This window comes from Lissotriton vulgaris, chromosome 2_1, assembly GCF_964263255.1.
Source record: "Lissotriton vulgaris chromosome 2_1, aLisVul1.2, whole genome shotgun sequence".
NCBI lineage: Eukaryota > Metazoa > Chordata > Amphibia > Caudata > Salamandridae > Lissotriton > Lissotriton vulgaris.
The window spans coordinates 1,396,776,159-1,396,800,986 of NC_141687.1; the positions used below are offsets into that span (position 1 = coordinate 1,396,776,159).

The following is a 24,828-nucleotide window of genomic DNA, read 5'->3' on the forward strand; positions in this document are numbered from 1 at the left end:
AACTGAACATAGAGCTTTGGATTTGATCTAAATCTTAATCAAAATTTTGAATAGGGGTCTCAATAAGGATTTCCCCCCCTTATATCCTAACTTCATCGGACCACAAACCATCCAACATCCTAACAGAATAACTGCTGTAGCATTTAATAGGCCCCAATAGTAAATAAATGGGAAATTTAAAGATGAAATTACTTCTCTCTTGGCCCTCCGATGGACCTTGCTGGGTGCCAAGAGGGGTTGGATATAAAGGGTAGCAAACAGTCATCCAATGGGGACCAGGAATTGGCCAACTGATTACAGTGTTGATATCAAGCTCATATAGATTACTCTCAAGACAATATTATAAAGGTAAACAATTATCACTGCAAGGCCAAATCTATTGAAGAAATGTAGGTGAGCCAAAATCATAGAATAACAAAAGTAAATTGAAAATGCACTCTCACTCATATAAGAATAAAACATGACAGCTAAGTCAAAGTAATATATTTATCAATATTAGAAAGGCAAGTGCATCAATACAATGCATAGGGTAATACGACATAAGACATGTCAAAGTAAGTATCAAAAGCTCAAGAGTTCAGAAAAGGGATAATTGTGCCAGTTCAAGTAGTCCCCAAGGAAGAGACCACAATAGCATATAGCTTATGCGTCAGTTTAGGAAAGAAGCCAGATAAAACCGCAGCAGGCAAGTTAATTTGCCAGCTAGTTCTGCAAAATCTCCATTACCAGTTTGTAAGCAGAAGGAAATGCAAGACACCACCGCCACAACCACCATTGCCATAATAATTTACGAGAGTGAAAGAGAGCGAGAGCAAGCGATCCAACAGCTATCCGTTAGACCAAAGAATATTTTAGATGTAGAACTGCTTAAGGAGTTAGAAAATTTGAGCTTGGTTGCAATGAACGGTCGCTACCCTAGAGATCGCCCACCAGCGTCAACTTTCCACAATGCCCTAACCAACAAAACAATAGATCACACCTTTACATCAATATCCCTGTTCAACAAGATAGCAGATTTCGGAATAGGTACATCTGACTACAATGACCACTTACCAAAAGAGCTTATATTGGATGCATATGGAACAGCACCTACCCGGCGAGTAGGGGGCCCGGGCAAAGAATCAAATGTAAAACACGTAACTTGGAAAAATTCCTGGCCGAGGCAAAAATCCTGTGGGAGGCAAACAAGTTGCCGTACAATGACGTCTTGAAATGCTGGACAAAATTTACTGAAAGTCTTGTGCTGTTCACTCAAAAGAAGAAGGGACAGGTGTATCTGCAGGATTAAGCGTTAAACAGAGAACACATACCACACTATCCAGCATGCAGAGAAAACATCTCTCAATATAATAAAGGTTCCAACTAAGGCAAATAAAGAAAAAAAAAAAAGTACGAAACCTTCGTCAAACGGGGCCAGATGTTAACCTTCAAAAGGAACTAAGATTGTTAAAAATGAGCAAGAAGAAACTAATTTCGGCAGCAAATTGTGGGATTGCAGAAACTAAGTGAGCCAAACTTCTACATGACGCAAAAGCCAACAACAGCACCAAGTTCTGGCGCACAGTGAAAAGCCGACAGAACCCAAGGGCCCTCCAAATCAACTCTCACCTGACCATAGAAGACTGGGCTAATTATCTATGGCACCATTTCAACAGCGGACATAACAATACCACACAAGAAGTATAGGGGAGCAGAAGATCCTGGCTAGGTCAAGAAAAGCAAGCTGGGGAGATCAATTAATCCTTCTTGAATAAAGGATTTTGAACAGAGTTTCGAAAGGCAGAGCAGAGGGCGCACCAGGACCCAATGGTATCCCTCCTATCTTATAAAGCAATACCAGGTTACTGGGCATCTGTATTACTGCCACTTTTCACTCACATAATGGAAGCAGAAACAATACTAGACTCCTAGAAGGGATCAATAATTTTCCTGATACACAGGAAAGGCAGCAAAAATGAAGTGGAAAATGATAGGCTTGTTGCATTAATAGATTACGATGCCAAATACTATGCTGGTCTTATGCTGGAAGAACTTACAGACTGCGCATCGGAAAAGGCATCAATTCCAATGAACCAAACTGGCTTTCAAAAACGTATGGGGACTTCAACAAACATACTGGCTCCATTGCTTCTAATTGATGCTGTCAAAAACATCAATAAACCTCTTTACGTTTGCTTCATCGGCCTTCGACAACATTGACAGGAATAAACTCTGGTCAAAACTCTTTAAAATCAAAATCAATACAATACTCCTGTCTCAGCTGATTTTACTCCATACCGATATATGGTTACAAATAAAGATGGGCGCCGGCGATCTCTTATCGAGGAGAATACCCACAACCAAGGGGCTGAAGCAAGGTTGCGTTTTGGCACAGACTCTGTTTAATCTATTCATGACAGATCTTTTGCCAGACCTTGATGATTGCAGCCACCATGCCCTAAATTTTGGAAGCTTCACCCTCTCGAATCCGCTTTACGCTGACCTCCTCGTACTAATCAGCCGCACTCCCATTGGCTTGCAACATCTGATAAACACCACAAGCAACTTCTCCAACAAGAACGTAATAAGTATAAACTTAGGCAAAACCAAAGTGATGGTAGTAAACCAGAAAAAGAAAACAAACCTGGTTCCAATGGGAGTTGGGGGGCTTGAGACTCGACACTTAAAATAATTTAAACACTTGGGCATAATACTGGACAGCAAAGGCATGTTCCACCAACAAAAGCAGCCATATCAGGAAGAAGAGCTGCATTAGTGGTCGCTTTAAAAAACATCAAGCATAAAATAACTGGCCCTAGCCTCGCCCCCTTATTACAGGTAATTCGAGCAAGACTCCTCCCCACTATCACCTATGGAAGCGATTGCCAGAGAGGAAGGGATGCCGTTGTTTAGGACAGGACAGTGTCAAGGGCAATGAGAATAATATTCAGTCTCCCACAGTACACTTTGCTGGCACAAATGAGATCAGAATTCGGCCTACAAAAGCAACAAATAGAACTCAAGGGTGCTTACGTCAAATGCTGGCACAAAAAAAGGGAGCGGTCCCTGCGACATTGAATGCATACCTTTGGAACGAGCTAAAGCAGAAAAAAGGAAAACACAGCTATGATTTACTTACAAGATGCAATAGACTCCTTGGCCCTAGAGGTCCCTAGGGTTACCATTGGGTCCCACAAAAGCTTTACAGAGCTGGTAAAGAAACTGTAAAAATGCTGTCCCTCGTGGAGGACAAAGCTGCATTAAAAGAAAGGGCACACGGATTGTTTGTTATCCAGAGCTATTCTAGATGCTCCCTCCAACCATACTTAGGGGTTGGTTTTACTAGAGTAAAAAAGGAAAAATACCTGCATCTGAGGCTGGGCAGCTGCATCTGCCCCCATTGAAACAGACACAGTCATCTACATTGTGCAGATTATGTGGCGAAGCAAAAGAGGAGGGTCTACACCTATTGTGCATATGAAAGAGCTTAGATAGAGAATGAAGAATCAGACTAAAACCTGCCGTGAAAAAAAACCAGATAAACATGCAGACAGGTAGCGAAAGCTCGCTTTGAAGGAGAGATATCCAGCTAGCTTGCTGCCTGGTTCAATTCATGGGCGCAGCAGGATCAAAGCTAACAATCAGCACATAGCAGTACCAATGGGCATAAATGCAGGGCCTCTGCCCCAGAAAAAATTGTTTACACTTGCCAGCTTGATTTAAAGCATATAATGAACTGGAATCCATGGTGTATGGCAATAGGCCTCAATACAGCAATGCTTCGTTTGGTTGGTTTTATACACAACGGCCTCAAACTATGGCTTTACGACTTTAAGGGCAAAGCAATACAGCCTCTTCACTGACCTGACTCATGGGTGCAGCAGTAGGAAAGTTAAACACCAGCACCAAGCAGCCTTGTTGACGTAAGCCCGTGCTCTAAGCTCTTCTCAAAATGAACTATATAACAGTTTTTAATGGATACATTTGGTCATTGCAGGTTCTAACAAACAATTAACACCGTGATCTGTAACCTCTGGCTCACGTCTAAGGGTTTTAGATAATTTTAGAGTCTGCTGTTTTGATACAACAGGGCTGTATCTAAAGTCAATTTATGGTTTTATGAATTTGAAGAGGTTTTAATATGGTTGTTCTACTGTGCCTAAGCAATCATGCAAATGATTAAAGACTATCTGTCTACCAAATCATCCAGGTGAACTAAAAAGCACTATTTACGGAGTGCTACCCGGATTAATTTACAAAAGCAATCATGTAATCATGATCCCTGCATCTCATTTGCTTGTCACATCACGAATATGTATGATGACTTTTTATAGTTTCTCAAATTTTAATACTATGTATCAGTTTATTTTATGCAATGGTTTTTATTAACTGAGCATATAATAAAATTACTCACAGCGAAAATATTATATTCTTAGCGTTTCCGAGGGTGACACTTCCTGGAGTGAGCTTATCTGGTCAGACCACTCAGTCCATTGCTCAGTTTGTATGGAGTGTGTGTCACGCGACAGAAGAAAATATAAAAACGGTTGAGAAATAGGTGGGACAATTGCACAGTCCTTAGTCATTCAGTATACGAAACGTTAGAACATTGCTCCGTTAGGTAGAACATAAGAGAAAGTTCAAGAGGACTGTTTCCCAAGAGATGTCCTGAAATGGTAACATACATGTAGCAAAATCTTTCGTTCAAGACATGTGACTTTAGTAAGGAAAAACACTGTTGCACATTTTTTGTTATACTGGCAAAATTACTCACAGACAGTGAACTTAGCAAGACAGAAAATTTCGTGAATTTATTCAGGCCCATGTTACTTTAGTGTAATATAATGCACTATATAGAAGTATACGCATGCATTCATAAAAGAACAAGAAGATGTCAAATTTTAGTATAACTTTTGATGCAGTTAGGAACGTTAAGTAGGATTACAAATAATATGTGTCAATATAGGGCACTTATAACTTTTCTTTTGTACCAACATGTAAATACATTTTAAATCATACAATATTAATATTGTTTCAGACAAATAAAATAGTTACATAGGTGAAGTACTTCTCTATAAGTTTCACAGAAGCATCATCAAATAGAAATGTGTAGCAGCTACTTTTCTTTTGTCATTTTAGTGCACACGGTTAAACACACAGATAGATTTTAGTAAAATTTACTACCAAAATATGGATTAATCAAAATAATTGATAAATCTTATCAGTTATTCCTCCATTAAAATGGAATTTAGAAACAATTAGAGGTAAACTTTATAACGTGAGAGTTACTCATTTACACGTTTTCTAACAAACGCTAATAAAATATTGTTCATTTTCTTTAGTAAACCACAGCCTATGTTACCTATACGTATGATATCATCTAAGCTACTCTTTTTCTCAATGCTTTTACAATGCAGTAAAAGAGCTTCTTTGTTTTTGTCACCTTCTCTGTAACGTGTATTTGAGGCATGCTTATTAATTTTTCTCTTAAAAAGGAGCATGTTCGGTTCTCTTGTCATTAATGGTAAATGTGGTTTCTCTCTCCATCAGAAGAGTCACTGTACATTTAAGTAGGAGTAAGCGCATGAATTAGAGTAAGTACAAGTAAGAACATGAATACAATTCTGTAACAGTAAAAGTAGAATCAAGTAAGATTAGAGGTCATCAGACATAAGAGTGCAAGTACAAGAGAAGTAGAATTAGGAGTACAAGGATTAAGAGTAGGCTTGGACTGGAATTAGAGCAGGAATAGGAGTTAAAACGAGTAGAAGTAAGAGTAGGAATAAATCAGAGTAAGGTTAGATGTAAGAGTAAGTGTAGGGCTGAGAACAGTTGTAAGGTAGTAGTAGAAGTAAGAGTAGGCATATGTGAAGGAGTAAATAAGAATACGTGTGCTATTAGTGGGTGTATCAGTAAATATGAGTAAGAGTGAATGCAGGAATAAGAATATAATTCAAATTAAAAGTAATTGATAATGATTTGTAACAGAAGTATGGATAAGAATAGTGGTAGAAGTAGATGTAGGAGTAGGAGTTCAATTAGTAGTAGAAGTGGGGTTAGTGTATGGGCTGATGCAGGATTGGGAGTAGCAGTAGGAGTTGGGTAGGAGTATAAGCAGTTCTATGAGTAGGATTGGGGGGAAAGGAGTAATGTTGTAACTTTAATCTCCCAGTGGTACCTTCCGTCCACCCCTCCCCCGCTGCCCCAGTTGGTATCCCCTGCCCTGAAGCTGTCAGTGGAATGTTGGTGCGCTCCTCAGTGAGGAGAGTGGATGGTCAATAAACTAGTCCTGAGATATCCTGGTGTCTTGTCATCACCTGTGGAATTCCTACACTGGCGACGGAACTGCGCAGGGGGCAGAACTTGACCATTTCCCCTTTGTGTACTCTCTCCACACGAGTGAAGGAGGAGAAAAGAGGACTTCTGGCAGATTATAGAAGGAAGAGGCATTTTGAGTAAAGAGTATTCCCGGAGCTGAAAGTGACGTGAGGAAGTTAACGAGAAGTGACATAAGTCGGGAGTACGTTTGAGAGGTATTTTGGGAAAAAAATAAAGGAAGACGAAAAAGTACGGGTGGCAAGGAAAATCATCCCGTAGTAGAGTATTGTATAGAGAGAGAGAGAGTGAAGTAATAGATGCAGCGTGTCTTCTGAGGGTTCTCCGGTGGTGTATGTTGACATTGTCATCCAGGACGTAGTTCAATATGCACTCGTATATCCCGAAGTTGGAGGAATATTGATGTGTGCTCGCTCAAAACCTAAGTGAGTAGCAGCGCATCAAGGCATTTTGAAGTGACTTTGCTGTCAACCTAGTGTGAATGAATTGGGTTACAGAACAGAATTGCCACGTACCTGTGATTTCTGTCGGTGGAAGTCTTGCCTCAAGGTGGTGTGCGTGAGGCGTCCGGAGTGTCAGCCATATCCAGGCACGTCTAAGGGGAGAGTCGAGCTACAGCTTCAGGTGGTTGAACCAGCGGAACCAGCGGAACAACGCCAGTAGAAGCAGGTCACCGTCATCATCTCCGCATATCTAAATTCAGTCAAGTTTTCCGGATTCAAGATAGTCAGGCAGGTGTCGACGTTGCCGGGAAGGCAAATCCGGTCATCAGCCATTGCGTTCTCCGGCAGCCTAAGTTCAGTCAGGACGCTCGTTGTGTCAGCTGACTGAAACCGGATCCCATTGACGCTCCTGGCGCTCCAGCTATTGAGGGCCAGACGCTTCTGTAATCCTGGAAGTATTTCTGTCGGTGAAATTAAAAGTGTATCCAGCTCGGTATTGGAAGTTGTAAGGAACATATTTTGCGGGTGAGGTGTATTGTGTCACCTCAAGGAATAGCAAGGATCCTTATCCGTGTTGTACTTTCTTCTATTGTACACAAGGTGATGAGTGTACGGCATGTTATCTGTCATGGCGGAATAGAAATACTGTCAAGTGTATCCTCCTCTGGACAGGAACATTTACTTTTCTCTGGAAGCTGTATTAGGGTTAAAGAAATATTCCAGTCTTATCCTTGGAAATCCATGTGATATTGTATATTGCAAAGTTAAAATATTTACCTGTATTTGATTGGTGCATTTCATTATCCAGAACTAGTTCAGAAGTTAGTCTCCCCTTGGAAATATAGTATTTAGTGTCCATCCTCCTGTTGTCTATTCATCTGGGGTAACCATGGCTGTAGCAAGCATGAGTCAACCCCCGCCTTTCTTGAATGATATAGGTGAACCAGAAATTAGTTGGAAGGAGTGGGTGAAATTGTTCGAGTCATACCTAATAGCGGTAGGTGTTGAGAAATACAAGGCAGAAAGGAAAACACATTTTGCTGCATAACTTGGGCATTCAGGGGCGCAAAGTGTATGAGTCCCTGCCTATGCAAGAACAGGAGGGGGTGGTGGAAGGAGACATAGATGTTTATGAGCAGACAATGAGTAAATTAGAAAAACATTTTGGGGACAGGGTGAATGTGGTGTTAGAACGCCACAAGTTCTTCAAGAGATGCCAAGGAAAACAAGAAACAGTGCAAAATTACATTGCATCATTGTGGGGTCTAACTCAGCTATGTGAGTTTGGTAATCTAACTGATTCTCTCATAAGGGACCAACTAGTGAGGTACACCAATAGCCCACGCATTCAGGAGAAATTATTGGCGAAAAACCCAGGGTTAAGGGAAGGTATTGAAATAGCTAAATCAGTTGAGCCTACCGCAAGATGCATTAAAGAAATGAAACCTAGCAGCGAGGTTGTGGCTTCTATTAATGATGAGGAGGACAGGAATGAAGTGTACAAGGTGAGGTCAAAAGAGAATAACAGTATTAAGGGAGAAACACAGGAGAAAGGTCCCAAATGCTATAGGTGTGGCAGCAATACCCATGTTGCAACTTTTTACCAATGCCCGGCCAGGTATGTTACCTGTAAAAAATGTAATAGGAGAGGGCATTTCGCGAGAGTATGTAGAGATGGAGAACCGCACACTAGAGACCAGGAAAGAAATTTTGAGAGGGGCACAAGTAAGGAAGTAAAGTGTATAGAGCAGAGAGGTGGTAAGATAATTTTGCAATTAAAGGATCTAAATAGTACTGTAAACTCTATATATCCAAAGTGCGATGTTTTCATTGATAACAAGTGTGTAGAAATGAACACAGACTCATGTTCACCGTTCACCTTACTTAACAAAGATGATTTTGTGTAGTTGGGTAATTGCAATGTGAATGAATTAAAAATGCCTGACATTTCTCCCACAGGACACAACAAGGAAATAATACCCCTGGTAGGCATGAAAAATGTGCAGCTACGTTTTAAGGACAGGAAAACTTATGGGACGTGTATGTGGTGAAATCAGGGTCCAACTTACTTGGGTGGGTCCACCAGAAAGAGCTGGGTATCATCTTAGACCCCAATAGTGTTGAACAGGTCTTGCTCACAGACAGGTCCCAAAAGAGTGAAAACATTTGTGAAGAGTTCAAACAGTTATTTAAAGAGTAGCTAGGATGTTTGCACAAGTTCCAACATAGGATCAGGTTGAAATACAATGCTAGACCAGTTGTACACAAATTACGCCCTGTGCCCCACAAGTTAAAAATCCCCCTGGAGGAGGAGTTGCGCAAGCTATGCAAGTTAGACATAATTCAACCTATAAACTGCTTAGAACGGTTGGCACCGATTGTGATCGCGGCCAAGTCCAATGGAGAAGGGATTCGTCTCTGTGTGGATTTGCGCAGTCTAAATTTCAAAATATGGGTGGAAAGACATCCATTGCCAATAATAAATGAAATGCTGAGCACCATGGGTCATTCAACGTACTTTAGTGTGATAGATCTATCCATGGCATATCACCAAATTGAGCTCCATCCAGAGTCAAGACCACTCACAGCGTTCATCACCCCATTTGGGGCATTCATGTTTAAAAGGATGCCCTTTGGGCTGGCGTCCGCAGCAGCCATATTTCAAAAAGCAATGCAGAAGATCTTGGAGGGTGTAGAATGTACCATGTGTTTCCAAGATGACATACTAGTCTATGGTCAGACTTAGGATGAACACGACAGTGTAATAAGACAAGTCTTCAGAAGACTCATGGATGCCGGACTGACTGTAAAAAAAGAAAAATGCAAGATAAAAGTAAAAGAAGTACAATACCTGGGCCATAAGATATCAGAAGATGGGCTCAGACCCAAGAGCAGTTTGATCCAGGCGGTAAAAGAAGCTCCCAGCCCCAAGAATAAAGAGGAACTCAAGTCTTTCCTTGGTCTAATGGAGTATATGTCTAAGTATGTTGACAAGTTTGCTACCAAATGTGAACCAATGAGAGAGCTCTTGAAGAGAAATAAAGATTTCACATGGAATGAAGAACATGATGTGGTGGTTAAAGGATGATTTAATAAACTCACCGGCATTAGGTTACCTTTGACGCATCCAAAAGAACAATACTGGCTACAGATGCTTCCAACAATGACCTAGGTGCAACCTTGATACAGAAGGATGGGAAGGATGAGAAGATCATCGCATTTGCATCCAGGAGTTTAACAAACCACGAGCGGAATTACTCTGTAATCGAAAGGGAAGCTTTGGCCTGTTTCTGGGCTGTAAGACATTTCAAGTTTTTCTTGTGGGCTTTAAGGTTCACCATCCGAACTGATCATAAACCCCTCACCTTTATGTTTTCTGTGAAGGGGCTAGAAAATTGCACACCTCGCATCAGCAGGTGGATCCTGGGACTGGAACACTACAACTTCAATGTGGAATATGTACCGGGCAAGGAAAACAACATTGTGGATTTCCTGTCAAGGTCGCCATTACCAGAAGTGGAGGTCACAGAAGAAGCTCTTGACAGTCCCATATTGATGATGGAGATACCCGCTATCACGGAAAAGGAATGGCAGGACAATATGAAGGAAGACAAGGAGTTAAGTACCTTAAGAGAATACATGGAAAAAGGATGGCCCAATAAGAAGAATGAACTTGATGCCAGCGTTGAGGATTATTGGGAAGTCAGGAACGAACTGTGTGTCATTGGAGGAAGAATCATTCGAAATAATAGGGTGGTACCACCCAAGGACCTCAGGAAGAAGGTCATTGACTTGGCACATGAAAGCCATCTGGGGCGAAGCATTACTAAAGCCAGAGTAAGATCAAGTTTCTGGTTCCCCAGGATGGATGCCATGGCTGAACAATTGGTAAAGGAGTGTGGGGCGTGTGCCAGAAGTGACAAATCCAAGGCAGTGCAAAAAGTACCATTATCCCCAGTAAAAGTGCCAACCAAACAGTGGAGCAAGTTGGCCATGGACATCATCGGACCAATGCAGGAATTAGGAGAAAGGAAGAGATTCATGCTGGTCCTAATTGACTATACAACACATTGGATTAAGCAGAAGTTTGTTCACAGTGTCACCACTAAGTTGGTGATTGAATTCTTGAATGGTGTGTTCGTGGAAGAGGGTATACCTGCGACCCTGGTGACCGACAACAGGGTGCAGTTCACCTCTAGAGAAATGTGAGATTTCCTCAAGGAGATGGACATAAAGCATGAGACTACAGCGTTGTATTGCCCAAAGGCCAATGGTTTAGTCGAGCGTGCAAACAGGATCATTAAAGAACATATCCAGTTAGCTGCCACAAATGGACATGACATAGAAGGATCGCTTAGGAAGTGTCTGTGGGCATATCACACCTCACCTAATAAGGTCACTGGCATTTCACCTTTTGTGGCATTGCGTGGTAGAGAACCATGTACTAAATTGAATCCCAGTTGGTTAAGTGGAGGTGAGGCTAGAGAAGTGGATCAAGAGGTAGCAGGAGAAAAGATCAAGCAACACCAAGACAACTACAAGCTGTGGTATGACAAAAAACATGGTGTGAAGGGTTGCAAGTGGGAGGTTGGTGGCATGGTACAAGCCAGGAAGAACAATAAAGTGGCAGCCACCCAAAGTAAATACTACTCACCGTGCAAAATTGTCAAAGTGCTTAAGAATGTGGTTCAACTTGAAAATGGTCAATGGTGGAGTTTTGATAATATTGTAAGTGCAAGTGTGTAATGCATTAGTCCTGTTTAGCCTCCATCACAGCTACTTTTTCAAATTCTCTAAACCCATATTCCTGGGTCCTTGTTCTCTTTTTGTTTCATTGCCACCCTAAATGGAAGGGAGATGTGTTGTAACTTTAATCTCCCAGTGGTACCTTCCGTCCACCCCTCCCCTGCTGTCCCAGTTGGTATCCCCTGCCCTGAAGCTGTCAGTGTAATGTTGGTGCGCTCCTCAGTGAGGAGAGTGGATGGTCAATAAACTAGTCCTGAGATATCCTGGTGTCTTGTCATCACCTGTGGAATTCCTACAAGTAGGAACATGGGTAGGTATAATGTGGGAGTAGACAAAGGGATGAGTCATCATTCCAGTCCAGTGCCACTTTAACGCCAATGTATCCCAATGGATGCTGTGTTTAGGTGACTAATATGCCTTGTTGCCAAAAGCTTGAAGTTAAAGAGTAAAGACTCCTGTGGCTCAATCCAAAATGGGAATTACAATTTCAACAAACAGTGGCAGTGAGGTTCAACCAAAGCAATTTGCAAGTAAAAGGAATGACCCTCAACCTTTGTTTTTTTTCTTTCCTTTTTCAATAAACGCTGGTTCTCAGAAAAATTAGGCATAAAATGAGTGCATATACAGTGTCACAAAACTACCTACCCTCTTAGCACGCCCAAACTGGGGAACCAAAAGCTACCTGGTGAAGACACACAAGCCAGCCTTGCTCACCTTCTGCGCCTCTCTCTCTCTCTCTTTCCATTTGTCCATTCTCTCTCTCTCTACCCTTCTCTCCTCCTTCATCTATAATCTCTTTCTCTCCACCTCCATGCACCCAGGCCTCTATCTCTCTCTCTTTGAAGCCCCCTGTGCCAGCAGTAGTTAATCTCTGTGACAGTGCTGGAGAGGCCATTTATTCCATCTGGCATTTCCCTGGTGGGCTGGAGCCCTTAAAGGTTGGTTTTGAAAACCCATGGATGCTCCTAAGGCCTTTGGCACTTTCTATAGCTCCCCATGGTAACTGAAGCAGTCACAGGGGACTTAAAAAAGACAAAGAGAGGCAAAATAGATGGAGGACAGAAGGAGAGAGGAGAAATGGATGGATAGAAAGCGAGAGATGGGAGCAGGACTGGTTTGAGCATTTTTGCTAGGACTGCATTTGGCTTTCGCGTCCAGCCCTGCTTGTCATATCATAAACAGTTGCACACAGTATTAGGAGAATGTTGGTAGTCTCAGCGTTTATTTGTGTCAGGAACTAGAAAGCTAGATTGGTGGTGGAAGCATGCATTCCTGGATGTAATAAGGGACTCAAAGGCCAGATGCGATTGCCCTTCAGTTTGATCTAGGGTGAAACACCCACAACAAGGAGCGTCCGGTATCTATGAGGTATAGAAAGCAACTGACCAACATCGTCTAGTAACTCGCAGATGGGGTTCAACACCAGAACCAAGAATCCCCTTTAAACATATACAGAGAACTTGGGTATGAGCGCGCACTCAATACCACAACCGCACGCTTAATACACACACAACACTACAGTGTAATAGAGGGGCAAATTTACTATTGTAGTGTTTGTAATTTAATAATATACACATGGTTATAGATGGAAAATACTAAAAAAGTGCATGTACAATTTGAGTGCTTACTCACTGGATTTTCTCTCCTCTCATAACGAAAATTCAATCAATGCTAAATCCATCTCTCACTTCCCAGAAAACATTCAACTCCTCTGCACCTTTACATTTGGTCCCAACCAGAAATAATTTTTTGGCAATTTATTTCAAAATATCATCATTGCCACATACTTCCAACCACTCATTTTCTTTCATGAATTTATTTTTCTTTTCACCCACATGCAAAATTCCAGCCAAGCGATGTTCATTCCATAGGTTGTGATCCACTTCCTTCAATGGTAGAGACAATCTACTTAAAAAATGAGCTGTTAATTTTTTTGACTCCGGAACATACATGTACATCATACAAAAAATCTTGTACACTTATAGACATTCTGGCAAACCCTGATAGAAGCTCTCAATAAACCTTCAGTGGTTAACAATTTCGTGGTCAGATCTTAAAGTAAACAATCTTCCCCACAAACATTTCTAAAAAATGCTCTAGAGCCCACAAACACATTACGTTTCCCCTTTCAAATTACAGAGTACTTTTCTTCTGATGGAGACAATCAACAAAACACAAGTGCAATAACTACTTCTTCACCACAATCATATTTGTGCGTGAGTACGCCACCCAAAACCTTTCCGCTGGAGTCAGCGGTTACTATCATGTTAGCAGAAGGAATAAAAGTTTGTCAAGTTTGAGTCGTACTGATGGCAGATCTTATGTGTTCAAATGCCCCCTGACATTCTGCTAACCATTCAATCTTAATATTTACTTCAGAAGAACATGCATAACATGGGTTTTACTCAAAAGATTTTCCAAACATTTTGAGTAAAATTCTGTTAGGCCCATAAAAGATCAAAGATCATCATTGTTTTGAGGAGAGGAAGCTTTTACTATTGCCTCAATACGTTTCTCTTTTGGTCTAATATCTTAATCACTAATTTCAGTCCTAAATACGTCACTTTCCTTTCTGAAAATTTACATTTAGTGATTTCTTCTGTTAAATCTTTTTCTTCCAGAATTTCCAATACACTTTTCAAATTTGTGTCAGGTACTCTCTTTTTACTCCCCATATCATCCTGAAAAAATATCACATCTGGCATATCACCAAATGACTCTGCGTTAAGCTTCGGAAAGACTGCAGCCACAGATGCCAAACCAAATAGCATCCAGTGAAATTTGAAAACATACAAATGGAGTACAGAATGCAGTGAGACGTCTACAGGAAAGATGCAAAGAAATCTGGTGATATGCGGAGGAACGGTCAAGTGTAGAAAAGCACTTAGCATTTCTACTATGGATAACATTTTGTTAATTCTTGGCAACCGTAACTGATCAACAATAATATTGTTATTCAAGTATCTTAACTGCTTCACTGCAGCCGGAATTCCCCTGCGGTGCTGAAAAATTCCTCGTGTGCGTGTTTCAGACGGCCCCCGGTCATCCTCTGCACACGCCCACATAGACGTATGACGGCCGGGGCCATTTGACGCATGGAAGTGTCTAAATCCACACACAAATGTACTTTTCCATTCGCTAGTCTAGCTACCACTAATTGAGATATCTATTCTTATACTTCAATGGGCTCAATAATATTAGTGTCTTGTGATTTTTCAAGCTCCTTCTTTACCTCATTTCTCAAAATAAGAGGTTTATTGCGTAGTTGATGAAGTTTGGGTACAGCATTAGGTTTCACTCATATCTTATGTGTAAAGCCTTTCAACTTTTCCAGAAAAAAACAGATGTAAAATGTTTTAAAACCCACTCTATCGTTGTTTCACTATCACATGCAACTAATACCTGTTCTGGACTGTTCGAATTAAGGAGTTTATCCAAAGCTCTCTGGTCTTTTCACCACAGCACAGATTAACCCTCTGTGGCTATATATAATTTACAAATGGCACGTAATTCTTAAATACTAGAGGGCTTATTTTCTAAGCCACATGCGCTGCCGGTGCGTCACTTTTTGGGATGTTCTGGTGGCGTAGGAGCCTGCTCCAAATTACCAGGCAGCACTAAGCCACTATTTTTGGCTTAATGCTGCCTTGTAAATATTGTTCCTTTGGGTGTGCAATGGATGTTGCTGGGGGCGTTCCCAGCAACATCGATGGCTTTTTGACACTGTCTCAGCTTTATGAGAAATCGTAACTCAGAGGCAGCCCCAAAAACGTATGTTCCCAGGGGAAGCACAATGGAGGCACACAAGGAGAAATATCTTAATTTCTCCTCTCTGTCCCTTTTTCTGTGTTTGCTGCATTCTGGAGCACACATAGAAAGAGGAAAATACCTCTTGTGATTGTTTTTGTGCAGGAAGGTTTCCCTTCCTGCATAAAAGCAATCATCCCCGCAACACAGGCAACCTTGCATCACGGTGCCTGCATTGGCGCATGTCAGCCCATTGTGCTCCAGCGCAAGGGAAAATGACAGGAATATTCTGTATTAGACAGATACGGCACATTCCTATCCCTTTCTTTTGCCATTGGGCAGTACTGCAGGAAGGCCTGCAGTGCTGCCCTCTGTCAAAAACTCATTAAGGAGGCCCTACTTGTCTAAAGTCTAACATGTCATTTTTATCTCCAGAATAGCTTCCAGGACCAAAATCAGGAATTTCAAGAACTTGCTCTATGACCAGTACAAATCCCTTTTCCCACACTGATTGAGCAACAATAGTGTAAAGAGATCCCAAGTCAGCAGCTACTTGCAACTCAACTTCTCAAAAAAACAACAACACAACTGTTTGTTAATTCCATCTTCTTTGTTCTTGATATTAAGTACCACACCTTACTTCGGTATACTTTATCCATTCAAATCCTATGAATCCTCTTCTGAAGACCAATCAATGTCTGATTCTGTAATGCATTACACTATTCTTTAATTTCAACCTTTTCCTAAATACTCTGGCAAAATGTCCTAAAATACTGCATTCTAAGCACATGGCTCATTTAGCTGGACATTTTCCAAACTTGCAGAATGTGAATTGCTTCCAGAACGATAATACAACACATTTATACATTTTCTTGAAAATTTGTATTTAATTTTATTGTTTCTCATCCTTGAGACTCCTAATCATAACGCCAAACTTTTTGTTGGTTGCAACTTTACCCTTCTGAAATCTTATCAACTGAATTATGGTAATCCTTATGATCCTGAGGTAAAGTAGCTTTCAGTCAGCATTCTGATAACTCTGCTTTCTTTTTTTCTGTTTGAATATGTTTATTGCATTTTTGCTTTGTCAGTTCTTACATCACATCACAGTGTTACAAAATGAAGAAATGATAAACAATTAGTAATGCTTGATTATAAACAACAGAGCAGTAGCTACTATAGTCAATCACGTACAGTATTCAGTAAGGCCGTGCAGGCCTGCATATAATCAGGGTAGCAAAGTAGCATGTCAATCTCACGAATAAACGGCATAGCAACAGTAGGTAGGAAGTAACATGGGTGGTAATAGAGCAAGCGTTACTTCCCGGCATCCACTCAGATTGTTATTCAGTCCGCAACATAGGATGTACCGTGATAATAGCCCAAGGTAGGATGGGCTCTTCTGGTATGCAATAGACATTCAAATCTTTAGTACTAAACAGGTAAACATAAGGAACAATCTGAAAAGGTAGGTGGTAGAACCAGAAATTGGGTGGTTGCATATCATTGTGTGTGTGTCTCTATGTGAAGTGTGCAGGCTAGGCGAACGGATGCGGGCACGCGCACCGCACCAGTGGCAGTGGGGATTGGAATATAATGCCCGTCATGTGCTCAGCGGGGCGGGGGGGCAGGGGGGAGAAGGGGGAGGCGCTATGGGATACTTGCGGAGTCCCGCTGTTTCTTCGCTGTGTAGCACTGTGCTTTCCGCTCGTGCCCAGTTGTCAAAGGACGTACGCCAGTGCAGTGCTTGGGGGGGGAGTGTCGCTTTTCCAACGTCTAGTAATGAGGCGTTTCGCTGTTATCAGTCCCAGATCCCAAAATCGTTCTCGGACCTTTGTCTGTTTCGTCCGTTTGAACAAACCCAATAAGCCCGCTTCCCATGTATATGGCAATCGTCCTCCTGTTGCCTTTTGCTATTATTTCCTTTAGACTGAATTCTCCTTCTACCAATAATCTCTCTTGTATGGTTTTGTTTGTAGCATACATAACATTATGATCTCAAATTAATTTGGCATGCAAATGACCAACACCACAATTAGCTGCTATTCTTTCAAAGATGATACATCATTTTCAATATGTTCCAATTTCTCTTATTTCCTTTGAACTAATGCATGCCTCATAACTGCAGTACATACAGTTGGTGGAAAATTATCATCCAAGTCAAGAATTGCATTTTCAAAATGGATAACTAATTACCATTATCCTTTAGAGTTGCAACGTAGTTAAGAAAATAGTCTTTCCACTCTATCCATTTAATTACAGGTTATCCAGGCATTGATAGAAAATCCTTTGGCATGCCTAAATTTTACTTTACAGAGGTAAAATCAGTCATAATGCCTAAAAACACAGAGCAGTTAAAAAATGTGCTGACTGTTGAGGAGACTTGTGAGTAAAATGATCGGTCAGTAATGATCCAAGAAGTAACACGGAGCAGTTCAAAATATACTAAATATTGTGAAGAGAACAGTTTGTAAAATGGTCCCGTCATAACCCAAGTAAAATAATATAAGAAACTGTGTACCTTACTCTCCTTTGATTGAAAAATGCACTCTTAAGATGCCTTTGCGATGTAAGATCTCAAGTAAATCAAGAAATCTTGCTAGATAGCAGCACGTAAAGGTCACGTAGTGTGACCTGCGCATTGTTGACGATGACACCATCAAAACCAGTCGAATCGGCGTTTGCTTCCGAGGTTCACGGTAGGCATTAAACAATGCAGGAGACGCTCAAAGGGCGGCGCGCATTAATATTTAAACAATGGCGAAGACTTTCAGTGAAACAACTGTTAAGCCTTTGAACATAAGACTACTTATGGCTGTCAATCCAAGGAGACAAGGTACACGTACCTGTATGCACTTGTAGAATCGGCAATTCAAAATGTTTTTAAACACAAAGAAAGTCAGAATACTCCCAAGCCATGGGCCTGTGGCGTTTCAACAAGGCCCCAACACGTGGTGAGTGAGACACACCACAATGACACATACACTGGCAGTATGGTTAGCCGGAAAGACCCCGAGCGGTCTTCCGCATGTTTATTTTATACCCCGGCGCGAGCCCGCCCCGGGGTGCGTGTGCGTGCGTGGGGGAAAAGATACACTGTAGGAGAGAGCCCGGGTGACTCTCTACATCCCTCCCTTGTTTTAGTTCTGTTTCCACTGCACGCTTCTGGATTTCACTTTAGGGTGATGTCCAGGCAAAGTCTCTCATCCGCTGGTTAGGCCTCGGATTGGGCCTCAGACTGTATCGGTGATTCCGGGTCCATGGTGATTCGACAACCCCAGCCGGGGTTGCCCTTGGGCCTTCACTCGCACCAGTCGCCCTCGGATGACTTTGCTCGGCATCTATGTTCGGTGGCACTGCCCTGGGTTGAACCTCGCTCTGTGGTGGTACCACAGTTGGACTCGGGAAACTGCGGACGTCCAATTCTTCATACTCTCCTGTTTCCGCTCCTTCATCCACTCTTTGGCCTTCAGTTGGCTCGGTTGCTTTTCGAAAGCATGATACGTTCCTTGTCACAAACTGACCGTTCCTCTTTGCAGTGACCATTGTCCCTGGGACCTTGTCCACTATCCATACTTCGGACTCAAATGGAGTTTCGAATTTCCAGCCGGGATGGCGATCTTTAACAACTACCACATCCCCTTCCTTGATGATCGGTTCTTTAGCATGGCGATACACGCTCGCCTTGATGTTTGCGCTCTGTCTTCTGGCTTGAGTAGCCTCCGCGTTTCTCTCCTCTGGCGCCCATGTACTAGCGGTTGGGATGCTGTCCCGGGGCGCATGCTTGAACAGCACGTGGGCAGGAGCGCACTTGGTTGTTGAGTGAGGCGTTTGTCGGTACGCTCCTAGAAATTGGTCCAGGGCCGCCTCCGGGTCTTCCCTGTTGTCTACCGCAATCCGGAGGGCCCTGTTCAGTGTTCGCATTAGTCTCTCAACTTCCCCGTTTGCCTGGGGCCACAGCGGGGTGATCTTTCTGTGTTTGATCCGGAGGGCCTCCAGATATGACTGAAATTCTCTCCCTTGGAAAGGAGGTCCGTTGTCGGACTTGAGTTCCTCCGGGAGCCCCATCGTGGCGAAAATGCGGTTTAGCACCTTCTTGACTTGTGGGAATGCTGTCGATGATATGACTTCAACAATGGGAAACTTGGAGAACGAGTCGACTAGCACCAGCATGTGTCTTCCGTCCGGAAAGCTGCCAAAGTCTATGCTGAGGTGTGTCCAGGGTGTCTGAGGCGCTTCCTCCGTGATCACTGGAGCCGGGGCGGGTTCTCCTCCTGTGATTGTGCAGGCGTGGCAGGACCGTATCATGGCGTCCACTTGGCTGTCCATCGCTGGAAACCACACCTTGCTCCGTAGCCTTGCTTTTGTCTTGGCCATGCCTTGGTGTCCCACATGCACTAGACTCAGAGCTCTTTGTTGGAGGCTTTCCGGTATGACGATGAGGTGTCCTCGCAGGATGACTCCTTCATCTCCCACACTTAATTCGCTGCGTACCTGCCACAGTTGTTGTCTTGCGTGGCTCACCTCCGGCCGGAGGTTAGATGCGCAGTCGAGGAAGTGGGCCCAACGGTTCTCCTCCAAAGCACGGCGGACTTTCGTCAAAGTTTCGTCCCCGGCGGTGGCCTCTCCGATTTCTTTGAGCGACATGTTCTCCGGACACGCGGCCTGCGTGATCATGTGGACAATCTCTTCCACTTCATCTCCCTCTTCTGGGGGCAGACGCTGATTGATGACATCCGGATGCCGGGACAGGTAGTCGGCCGGGTTGTGTGCCCCTGGGCGGAATACAATCTTGAAACGGTAACCCTGCAGCTGGACCGCCCACCGTTCTATGCGTGGGGGAGCCAGTCGTGATGACCCCGCAAAGAGGGGTAGAAGGGGCTTGTGATCGGTCACCACTGTGAACTCCTGCCCGCAGTGGTAGAGGTGAAAGTGCTGGCATGCCCACTTGATGGCCAGGGCCTCTCTTTCTATTTGTGCATATCTTGTCTCGGTGTCAGTCAGCGCCTTGCTGGCGTAGGCCACTGGCTTCCATTCTTCGGGCCCGTATTCTTGCAGAAGAACTGCTCCCAATCCCACGGGACTGGCGTCGACGATCAACTCGGTCCGGCGCCGTGGCTGGAAGTAGGCCATAGTGGTGTCATCCAGGAGGCTGGCTTTGATGGTTTGAAATGCGATGTTCGCGGTGCTGGTCCAGTCCCACTTTTGGTCGGCTATGGTGAGGGCTCTGAGCGGTTCCGCTATGGCGGCTAAGTTGGGTATGAACCGACCGCAGTAAGTGGCCATGCCCAAGAAGCTCCGTACTTCCGTCGGGTTTCGGGGGGTGCTGGCAACCTTGATCGCCTCCGCTTTCTTGGGGTCTACTTTCAGACCCTCCCTTGTGAAGGTGTATCCAAAAAAGTCTATTGACTCCTGGTAGAAGGAGCATTTGGCTCTGTGCAGAGTCAGGCCACTCTCTGCGAGTCTTTGTAAGGCTGCCCTCAAGTTGATGTGGTGCTCTTCTAGGGTTGCGGAGTACACCAGAATATCATCGCTGAGGTTGATTACTCCCCTCAGTCCCGATAGTACCTCTCGAATGGCATTTTGGAAGACCTCCGCCGCGGAGGAGACACCAAAGCTGAGCCGGGTGTAGCGACGCAACCCCACGTGGGTCGAAAAGGTGGTGATGTACCTGCTGGCTGGTTCCAATTCGAGCTGATGATAACCCGAATTAAGGTCTAGCTTTGAGAACCATTTCGCCCCATTGAGGTCCGCTATTATATCATCCATGGTGGGGGTGATGTGTCTTTCGCGCTGACGGCTGTATTGGGAAGCCTCATGTCCACACATAGAGGAATGGCTCCTGGCTGTTTCGGTTTCGGTGCGACGACTAATGGGGAGACCCAGGGTGTCGGGCCCGACACTTTCTCGATTACTCCTAGGTCTTCAAGCTTCCGAAGCTCCTCTTCGACCTGTGGCCGGAGATTGAAGGGCACCCGCCTGTGCCGGAGTGCTACAGGTCTGACTGACGAGTCTATGTGCAGTTTGAATCTTCGCCCCTTTAATTTCCCTAGGCCCTTGAACAGTTCCGGAAAGTCCTTTAGCATGAAGTCAGCATGCGCCTGGTGCACTTGATTGGCAAAGAATACCAGGCCGAGGTCTTCTGCCGTGTGGCAGCTCAGGAGGGTGCCTTTCTTTCCCTCCGTGATGTGAAATTTGGTCTCCGTGGAATATTCTCCGTTGACCACCGTCGTTTGAATTACTCCTCGAAGGGGTAGCGGTTCTGTTCCTCCGTAGGTGTAGATTCTCGCTACAGAGGGCGTCAGTATGGGCTTCGGGGACATCTTCTCGTATTGGTCCGAGTCCATAACATTCACGGACGCCCCCGTGTCTATCAGGGCACTGACTTCGGTGCCATCTACGGCTATGGAGCACATGGGCGGCGGCCTCCTTTTCGTGGATGCTCTGCTCACGTAGGAGACGACGTATACTTCGTCGTCCTCATCGTCCTCGTACCTGGGTCGTCTTCCCTGGGCTTGAGTGTCCAGAGGAGGCGGTTCCTGGTCGAGGGACAGCTGTCGGATGCGCTGCGTCACTGCCCTGGCTCGTGGGCCTGCTGACCTGAACTTCCCTCCCCGGCAGACGGCAGCAAAGTGGTTCATGCGCCCACACTTGAGGCACGTTTTCCCTTTCGCGCCACATGTGGCCGTGGCCGGGTGATCTTCTCCGCAATACCCGCACTGGTTTCCTCTCGGCGGGGCGTTCCGTTGTCTCGCTGGTGGGAAACTTCTCTGTACCGCGTCGACCCTTTCTTCTTTGATCGGCGTTGTTCTCGTAGTAGGAGGGGCAATCACCGGCGTGCGTAGTGCTGCCTCCATTTCCTCTGCCCTGGCGTCGGACAGTTCGTGCGACCTGGCTAGGATTAGTATTTCGTCGAGTGATATGCCCGGTTGTCTCAGGATTAGCTTTCTCAGCAGCTTTGACTTGCACCCTACTATGATCTGATCCCTTATTTCTTCCCGTGGGTTGACGAACGGGCATGTGCTTGCTAGCCGGCGGAGCCTGGCATAGTACATATCAACAGACTCGGAGTCAGTCTCCCTGGCGCGTTTAAACTTGAACTTTTCAAAGTCATTATTGAGCTGGGGGTCAAAGTGCACGTTTAAGGCCGCGACCGCGGCATCGTAGTCGTGCTCAGGCCCTGTGTTGGGGAGTGATTCAAACAGATCGTAGATTTCTGGTCCCCGGTACAATATGAGGAGCGACCTCTTCACTCTGCCGTCTGTTTCTCTGGTGCCCTTAAAGTAGAGGTTCAGCCTCCCGACCTACGCTTTCCATCGAAGCGCCGCTGTCGCCGGATCCGCCGTCTCGCTGAAGGGTGGGATGGGCGCTGCGCCGGAGTGGAGGTGGGCAGGCACCGTGGCTGGACTGCAGGAGGTGGGACGTGACCCGCCCCGTCTTGGGCTGCTCCTCCTGTCGCCACTACAGACATTGTGTGGCCTTATAATGTGATGTCTTGAATCTTTCCGGTGTCGTGTTGGTATGGGTGGCGTGGGAATTGTCCACTTATGCAATGTCTCTTTTCTTTTTTTCTTTTCACTGCCAATGCTTGTTGTGAATGGAGCCACAGGGCGTGGGCTTGTTACGGGCCAATTGTCCCTTATGGATGTGCACGTCGCAGGCGTAGGGCTCGGGCCGTGCAGAGTGCCCAGGAGACGAGTTGCGTGTGCTCGTGTTTGTTTGATTTTTTTTTTTCTTATTTTCTTCTTTCACTTTGCGGATGGGAGCAGGCACGTTCGATTGGTGCGCGGTGTCGCTCCGCGCGGCCCCGCTGAGCCTCCTGGATGACGAGGTGAGAGGCGAGGCTGGGGATCGACGCAGGTTCCTGCGAGCTGTGCACTCGCTCGCTGCCAGGGAGGTGGGGCTGCAGGAGGCCTCGCCGGGCCACGTGGTTTCGCCCTGTACGAAGGGTCCGCCTGACTGAGGCAGGGGAACCAGACTCCGGCAGCGCGCCTCCGCGCAGGCCGGGGAGGGACACGCAGGAGTGTCGCGCAGGCGGGGCAGAGGGAGGACTCACCCGCAGGAGCGCCGAAGAGCACGCCGACCCCCGCGAGTCCCGCCAGCTGAAGGCGCTCCTTCGCAGGAGACGCGTGGGCGGGTCTCGGGAACCGGGGTCAGCACAGCAACTCGGGTGGGCACCGCAGCTGGAAGCAGGATGCCGGTGCCACCAGGATACCGCTGGGCACGCGTGGTGAGCGTCCGGCCTCGTTGCCAATGTGGCGTTTCAACAAGGCCCCAACACGTGGTGAGTGAGACACACCACAATGACACATACACTGGCAGTATGGTTAGCCGGAAAGACCCCGAGCGGTCTTCCGCATGTTTATTTTATACCCCGGCGCGAGCCCGCCTCGGGGTGCGTGTGCGGGCGTGGGGGAAAAGATACACTGTAGGAGAGAGCCCGGGTGGTTCTCTACAGGGCCCACACAAAGGAGCACTCTAATGCCGTGGGTTCAGGGGGTCATTCTAGCTCGTCACCAAACTCTGTAGTAATCACTCCATACTCCTTTTGTAAGATCCACGCATCTTTATTGAAGATCAACCACAGCGGTAAATCAGATCTGTCTTCACGTCATCCATACTCTCTGCCGAATCCACTGCACAAAATGTATCCTATTTTCCCTATGTCACCCCTTAACATTCTAACCCCACCATAATTAGCTATGCATGGAATACTAACTCCCCAAAACTGTGCACCTTGCATTCCATATTCAATAACGTACTATTCTATACAATACTACACTGGCCTTTAATCAAGGCCTGAGAGATCTGTAATTCGCCACCGGTGTGCAAGGCAGGAGACAATCAGAAAGAGGTTTGGACAATCTTCTCTTTACTTTCTGACACAGAGCATAGGAGGTGATTATGATGGTGTGCGGATCGCCACCGCCGGCCCGGTGGTGGCGATCCGCACGCGATCAAGAGGTGATTTCCTCACCACCATATTAGGATGGCGGTGGGAATCACTAGTGTTCTGAGGCGGTCCGAAAGACTGACTGCCACAGTTCCGCAAGGCGGTCCTTTTCCGCCCGCCTTGCGGAACCCGGAACCAGGCAATCATTGTGGCGGTGCCGCGCAGGCAACGCCGTAGTGATTACCATGGGCCTTTCCACCTGCCTTTTTGCAGTGGATTCTCCACCTCAAAAAGGTAGGCGGAGACTGGCTTTGGGGGTCAGCTGTGCACTGGGCCATGGTACCCCCCTCCATTGCCATGCACAATGTGGCAGGCACCGCTCTTTGGCATTGCGGTGGGTGCTGCCTACAGCAGCACCTGCCGCAATGTAAAAGATGAGAAATGCGACCGCCAGGGTGGTAGTCACATCCTAATCAGTGGTGCGGGACCACCGCACCGCTGGCAGACGGTCCCTGGCGCCACTAGGGTGGCGGACGGACGAAAGTCCGCCCGCTATCCTAATGGGGCCCTTAGGGAGGCCCAGGTGTGTTTTTTTATCACTGCCTCTGATCATGGTAGGGTTGAGTGTCATGAAGGCCTCTTTTTTCTGATCTCTCTCGAGCCTGTATGACAGACTGGGGAGGG

The 24,828-nt window shown here is 45.3% G+C and overlaps 1 protein-coding gene across 3 annotated transcripts in view; it reads left to right on the top strand.

The window, feature by feature from the left end:
- Positions 1-24,828, top strand: part of FEZ1 (fasciculation and elongation protein zeta 1) — a 464,287-nt gene that overhangs the window by 37,304 nt on the left and 402,155 nt on the right. The window lies entirely within an intron of this gene.